Below are 7244 nucleotides of genomic sequence, written 5' to 3'. Positions count from 1 at the left end.
GGAATTTGAAAATGATAGAACTGCTTTAGAAAACACTTTAACAGTTCTTAATATTATTAAATATAGAGTTCCATTATGATCCATCAATTTTACTTCTAGATGTATACCTGAGAAAAAGCACATATCTACATATACAGAATCTTGCATGCGAATTTTATAATAGCATTATCCATAATAGCAAAAATGTAGAAATTGCTCACTTTGGCAACACACACAGACACAAAATTGTAATGATACACAGAAGATTAGTATGGCCTCTGTGCAAGGATGACAGGCAATTCATGAAGCATTCTATATTTTTATTTTATGTTTCAAAATAACTAAGAACATAATTAGACTGTTTGTAACACAAAGAATAAATGCTTGAAGAGATGGATACCCAATTTTTCATGACGTACTGCATACCTGTATCAAAATATCTCCTATACTCCATAAATATGTATACCTACTATAAACCACAACAGTTTTTAATGTGGAGATAAAAACACCTACCATATATCCACCATTTTGTTTTAATGTGGAAGGAAACCAAATGACTGTCAATGGAGAAATAGATAAACAAAATGTGATGTATCAATTTAATGGAATATAATTCAATCATAAAAAATGAATGAAGTGCTGATACATGCTATAACATGGATGAACCTTGAAATCATTACACTAGGTGAAATAAGCTAGTAACAAAAGTTTTTCATACTGAATGATTCCATTCATATAAAAGTTCAGAATTGGGAAATCTATATATACAAAAAGTAGATTAATGCTTAGATCTATGCAGAAGTGTTTTGAAGGGAATGATAGCTAAACGTTACAGGGTTTTGGGTTTGTTTTTGAATGATGGAAATGTTTTAAAATTGATTACTGGAATAATTTCACATATGCATTAATGAACTGTCAACCATTAATATATACTTTATATACAGAAATTGTACAATATATAAATTATATCTCAACAAAGCTGTTTAAAAAGAATGGAATAGGATTGTTATAGGATGTAAGAATCTGTATGTGTGTGATTATCTTTATACAACTCTCTTTCTATTACATACTTACATTTTTATTTATCTGTGTTTCTATAAATGTCTATATTTACATCTCTAGATATTTACCAATCTATCTACGTATGTGTCTATTCACTAATTTTTATATCTCTTTTGATTTTTAATTATAAACATTGTGCTGGGATATTTTTTTCTCTCTCTTTTTTTGGAACGGAATATTTTGTTCTCAAGCTATCTATTAATATTCATTTGTTCTTTTATGCTCTAAGCTATGTTGCAATGCCTAGCACTAAATAGATTATGCTCAGTTTAATTAAAATTTATTAACGAGTAAATGCATACATCTTTATTTTGAGCAATTAGTTTCTACATTTAACCATTTAAATATCCTCATTAATTGAAAAAATGACGCTTATATCTATATCTCTCTATAAATATATAAATGTAGCTAGATCTAGATATATTCAAATCATTGCAAAAATTACTTATATGTAAAACTTACCTCAACTAAAGTTGTTAAATACACGTGAAATTAAGTTGTTTTCTTACTTTAAAAAAATTACCTTGATGAAATAATAACTGGAATGCCAATTTGTTTACATTTTGCTTAATTATATACTAAACAATATCATTACTTTGATGTTAGTATTAGTATTGCTGATTTTTAATGTCAATAAGTTTAGATATTCAGGACTTCCTATTAGTTCCAAAGTGGAATCATTAATACTCATTAAAGGACAACCTCCTGTTAATGAGCAAAACATTTTCTTATACTCAGAAGCATAGACCTAGCAATGAAAGATAGTAGATAAGATGAAAGATACGTGCAAATCTTAAAAAAAAATTTTTTCTCCTTTAATTTAATGCTTTAATCCTGATCTTCAAAGAATCCTTCATATCTCACTAAAGAGTATTAGCGAAGGTGTATCAAGAAATGGTGTAACTGGGAAAACATTTGAGTGAAACTTTGACATTTAAAAACATTCTAATTCGGGATAGGATTTTAGGAAATCTGGAATGTAGTCATGTTTTGGCTCTAATTACCTGTTAGAAAATAAGTTTTGATTGTAATTTTTCCTCTGACTTATTCTTCAATTCCACTTTGTAATTGTAGGCTGCAGTACACTAGCACAAATGTGCTTAACAAAGCTTGTATCTGTCATAGCAACTAGAGAGTGGAGAATACTTCACTGGCAGAATTGTGGACTATGGGAAAATAATCAAAGAAAAGAAGGTTTTCCTAAGCATGAGCTGACAAAGGTGCTCACTGATGTTTTATTCAGACAAAAGAGCTTTCTAGCATCCTTTCAGAGCTCACGTTTCAGAGTTGCTTACACCTTCTAGCAGAGGAAAAGACACTCATGAATGTAGCATTACCTGCCCAATGATTAAATCAAACAATCTTTTTTTTTTTCTTTTAATGACAAACTGAAGAATTTTTGTTTAAGACATAGTACAGAAAAATATTTTTAATCTGCCTTTTAAAATTTTTATTTTATCATTGGTAGGAAAAGAAAGTCAAATCAAAAGAAAAAGTTTTCTAAATATTGGAAACTTATTTATCAAATAGGAAAAGTTATCTTTTCTAAGTAACTATGAATAAGAAATAGTGTGGAATTTCCACATTGGTGAAGTATAATGGTAACCAAAGACTATGGAAGTCTGTGAGTATGTAAGTAAAAAAAACACCACATATCTTAGTTGGGAAACCTTTGATAAACATTTATTTTCTGCAATTTTATACATTCAGATCTAAGTTACAAAACCTCCAAATTTTCTGCAGACAAGTTGGAACTTGTACTTATTTTTATTACATTTAAGAGAATAAATGGCAATACTTTCCTCATATTAGGTTTTAAAATGTGATGCATTAAGAGACTTTTACAGTCTCCTGTGCTAATCCTCATGTACTCTTTATTTTTAAAAGATCTCCTTTCTGAAAATGCCTTACATTCAGATTTGTCAACTTCATATTTTAAACTGATTATTTTATTTAAATATTATAATGGCATTATAATTTCATTGTAAATGCTGCTTAAATATCTAAATTTAATTATTTTGGATTTATGGATGATCTCTAATTCTAAATATTGAAACTTTGAAGCAAATATATGTAGGCTAAACTGAATAATAAAGTAAAAAGTCATGAAATTCTGAAGAGATTATGTGTTGCATATTATATTTGTTCTGTTGAATAATTGGTAGTGTTAATGATTACATTATATATACTATAATCCGACTGAAAACACAGGTCTGTTTTACTGATACAATTATAGTGAAGTACTGTGGCAAACATTATGACAGATTGTAACTTAACATCATTTGTTCAAAATTACCATAATTATATTAGTCTGAATAGTAATTTAAACATTAATTCTGAACCTAAATTGCATTAATATTATTTAAGTAAATATCAGATTAATTTAAAATCAATTTTAATATTTTGCATATTATCTATATTAATGCCTTATTTTACTTTTTATTTTTAGTTCTATAAATGAATTTAATGTTCTTCAATATCAGTTCTATTTGAAAAGTTATAAACGTGTCAATTTGAAATGAACCCTTGCATCTCCCTTGCTTCTTGCTCCCTGTATATCTTTTTCCAGTCAATCATCCAGTCTAATTTTAGTTACTTACAGGTTTCTAACTGTTCCATTTATTTCCAAGAACTATACTGTTGGTACCACATGTCTACTTTTTTTATACTAGACATAATTATACCTTGATATTAAATTGTCCCTCATAAAGTACAAAATATATATTAAGCATATTTGTAAGATGAAGAAAGCAAGTATTTTTATCCCTATTTTACAGATAAGGTAAAAGTTTCAGAGATGTTAAATGACTTCAACTACTCACGTGCTAAGAAAGTGGATGATGATTCCAGATTCTGAGTCTAAGGCTCTTTTTCTAAAGTGAAAGACACCAAGTAAAATAGAAAATATTCAGAGCGATTATTTGAATAATTGATTTTTATAGCTGGCATTCTTTACATTTACTTTCCCAATAGAAGGAGATGAATTCACATCTTTGAACACAAATGAAGGGGAAAACCAAACAAAACAGAATCAATATAAAAAAAATATATACTTTTAAATGTCAGACTTTCATCCTTTAAAATCATTAAGCATATGGGAAGAAATCAATGTTGTACTCATTCAAAATCAATAAATGGCTTTTCCTCTTCACTTTGTGTTGTTTGTTTTTAAGATTTGTTTTATTTTTAAAGTATTTCTAACATAGCCATAAACAGTTTTAAAAATTACCAGCACATAAAAAAAGTTTTCTATGTCAATATCCTCCTTTAGCTGCCCCTCTAGTATTACAGTGGCATGGAGCAAGATAAAATTTTAGCATGGCCAGGCGCGGTGGCTCACGCCTGTAATCCCAGCACCTTGGGAGGCCAAGGTGGGTGGATCACAAGGTCAGGAGCTCGAGACCTTCCTGGCTAACACGGTAAAACTCCGTCTCTACTAAAAAAATACCAAAATTAGCTGGGCGTGGTGGCGGGCGCCTGCAGTCCCAGGTACTCGGGGGGCTGAGGCAGGAGAATGGCGTGAACCCAGGAGGCGGAGCTTACAGTGAGCCTAGATCGCACCACTGCACTCCAGCCTGGGCGACAAAGCAAGACTCCGTCTCAAAAACAAAAACAAAAACAAAAACAAAAACAAAAACAAAAAAATTTAATATAACCCAAAAAGAGATGTGGTCTTTTTATTATACTGAAAATAATTGCTTAATATTATCCAATATCCAGTAAACATTCTAATTTCCAATTGTCACTACACAAATATTAATAACAGCGTGTTTGAATCAACATGGAAACACACCCAGCCATTTTCTTTGGTTGATGAATGACTGGATTTTCTTTAGTCTACTTTTTCCCATTTTTGTTTCTTTCTCTCTGTGTGTCTTTTTCTTTCCTTACAATTTTTTTTAGCCTCCTTGTAATCTGCTTTACTTGAGAGAGTTAAATATTCTGAGTTTAGATTTTGCTGAGTTAATTCCTGTGGCATGGCTGCAAATTAAAAGCCATATCAAAGTGTTTGAAAAAATTAAGTTTTTTTTTGTGTATGAGGGGAGCAGGGAAACTACATCATATGCTGCTTCCATCAGTGTCTGAAATATCAGGTCTTTCTTCGTGTATTTTACTCATTTTGAAATGTGAGGTTATATTTTTCATTCCTTTTCTGCACATGTCTGTGTTGACTTTTATACAAATATTGTGCTTCTTATTCTCATTGTATATAGTTCAGCTACAATTTCATTTTTTGGTACTCATAATACTTAAAGTTAATTTTTCTAAACTTATAGGGAAATAAGAGATTAACATAGCTTTTCCAGCATGCTAGCTCTAAAAATTCCTCTTTATTTCATTTCGTTTGATTCATTGTTCTAAATGTGTCAATATGCACTTCACAGGAAACTAACCTGTGATAGGCGGCACTTCTTAACCATAACAGCTTAGGTTGTAACCTCCAGCAGAGTTTAATAAGAATTTTATTTATTCTGTTGAATCCGCTTTCTTTCTGAGATCTGCCTTCTCTGCACTAGCATTCTCCCTCATTTCCATTCTGATTTTGTCTTTTGCACATTACTTTTCACAAAACAAGTACAAAAAAGCAAAATGTTATAATGATTGTAGAGAAGATGGTGCAAATGAAAGGGGAGATTGAACAATCCTAGAACTACTGTCTCCACAGAAGTGAATAGAATATATCAGATAAATATTATAAAGATTAATGTGTTCTTCTATTTAAAGATGTTTCAAAATATAAATGGAAGAATTAAATATACAAGAAAAACTAAAAGGCAATTAAAATAATTGACAAAATGACACTCTTTATAGTCTGAAATGAAATATATTTGTACTAAAACAAAAAAATAAACTTGGCGAAAAAAGCACATTAAAAATGGAAAACAGATTTAAAGACATTACATAGAATGTGGCACACAGAGAATTAAAAATGGAAAAATATTTTTTAAAATGAAATAAAGGCTAGAGGGGGGAGCAGAATGCACACTTCTAATTAGAATTCAAAAAGGAATAGATAAAATAATGATAACTGCTTAATACGGTAATCACTGAACTTTATTCAGAATTAACAAATTGGATGCATCTGTGAATAAAGTAAATCTGTTTAATTCCAAATAGAGAGAGAAAGCAAGAGGCAGAGACACAGAGAGAGAGACAGAGAGAGAGACAGACAGACGACAATGGAAGAAAGACAAAAAGAAAAGCCCATATCAAGACAATTGGAAGTCGTATTCATTTGCTAGGGCTGCCTTAAAAATGTATCTCAAACTACATGGCTTAAATGGGCTAATACACGCTTGCACTCCAAACTTTGTGTCAATATCCACTTCACAAGAACCCAACCTGTGATATGTGGCAGTTCTTAATCATAATAACTTAGATTGCAACCTCCAGCAGGTGTTCAATAATTGTCTTTCTGCTTAAATAGTTGGAGGCTACAATCTAAGCTGTTAGGATTAAGAACTGCCACATATCACAGGTTGGATATTTGTGAAGTGGACATTGTTATAAAGTTTAGAGTGCAAGAGTGTATTACACCCATGAAAGGAATAGGATATAGGTTGGGCAAAGAAAGAAGTCAGACTGAAGGTGAGTTTGACAAATCCTCAGACTACACAGCAGGTAGCTCTGGAGCATGTCAGAGTTATGCTGCATCAGGAGAAATAAACATTTATATTTCTGCCTCATTCAGTCACCGGTTGTGAGCTACTCTGGGAAGAGAATGACTGTAGACAAGATGACGCTTTGCAACTGAGCCAGAACCTGAAGAAGCTGGCAGACGGCTGGAGGCTGCCTGCTGATCATCCTGTCCACATTTACATGGATGGCCAAGTCTTTCACTGAAGGAGATGTGGGAAGCACATCTCCTTATCTAGCACACTCCCATAGCAGAACTGCAATTTGGAGTAAGTATTCAGTGCACCACTGCTATTTTGAACAATTTAACTGCATACAGTTTTTAAATGTCTGTTTGGCAGATGGGTTGAGAAACAGCACAGAACAATATTAAAAAAAAACTGGAAAAATATTGCAATAGCTATTTCAGATAAAACGTTTTAAAAGATTCTTATGAATCAAGTAGTAAAGATCAACAATCTACTGAAGAAAAAAGAAAAGAGGAAAGTAAGTATATGATAGTTCGCAAAATAAGAGTCACAGCAAGCTTAAACCCTGTTGGAATCTGACCAAACACACTAATAAAA

The 7244-nt window shown here is 31.3% G+C and overlaps 1 pseudogene; it reads left to right on the top strand.

Moving 5' to 3' along the window:
- The first annotated feature begins 200 nt into the window (after positions 1 to 200).
- On the top strand, positions 201 to 301 carry LOC112627209 (annotated as a pseudogene).
- Positions 302 to 7244: the final 6943 nt, after the last annotated feature.

The sequence above is a fragment of the Theropithecus gelada genome, chromosome 6 (assembly GCF_003255815.1).
Source record: "Theropithecus gelada isolate Dixy chromosome 6, Tgel_1.0, whole genome shotgun sequence".
Classification (NCBI taxonomy): Eukaryota; Metazoa; Chordata; class Mammalia; order Primates; family Cercopithecidae; genus Theropithecus; species Theropithecus gelada.
This window is presented reverse-complemented; position numbering and strand designations above follow the sequence as displayed.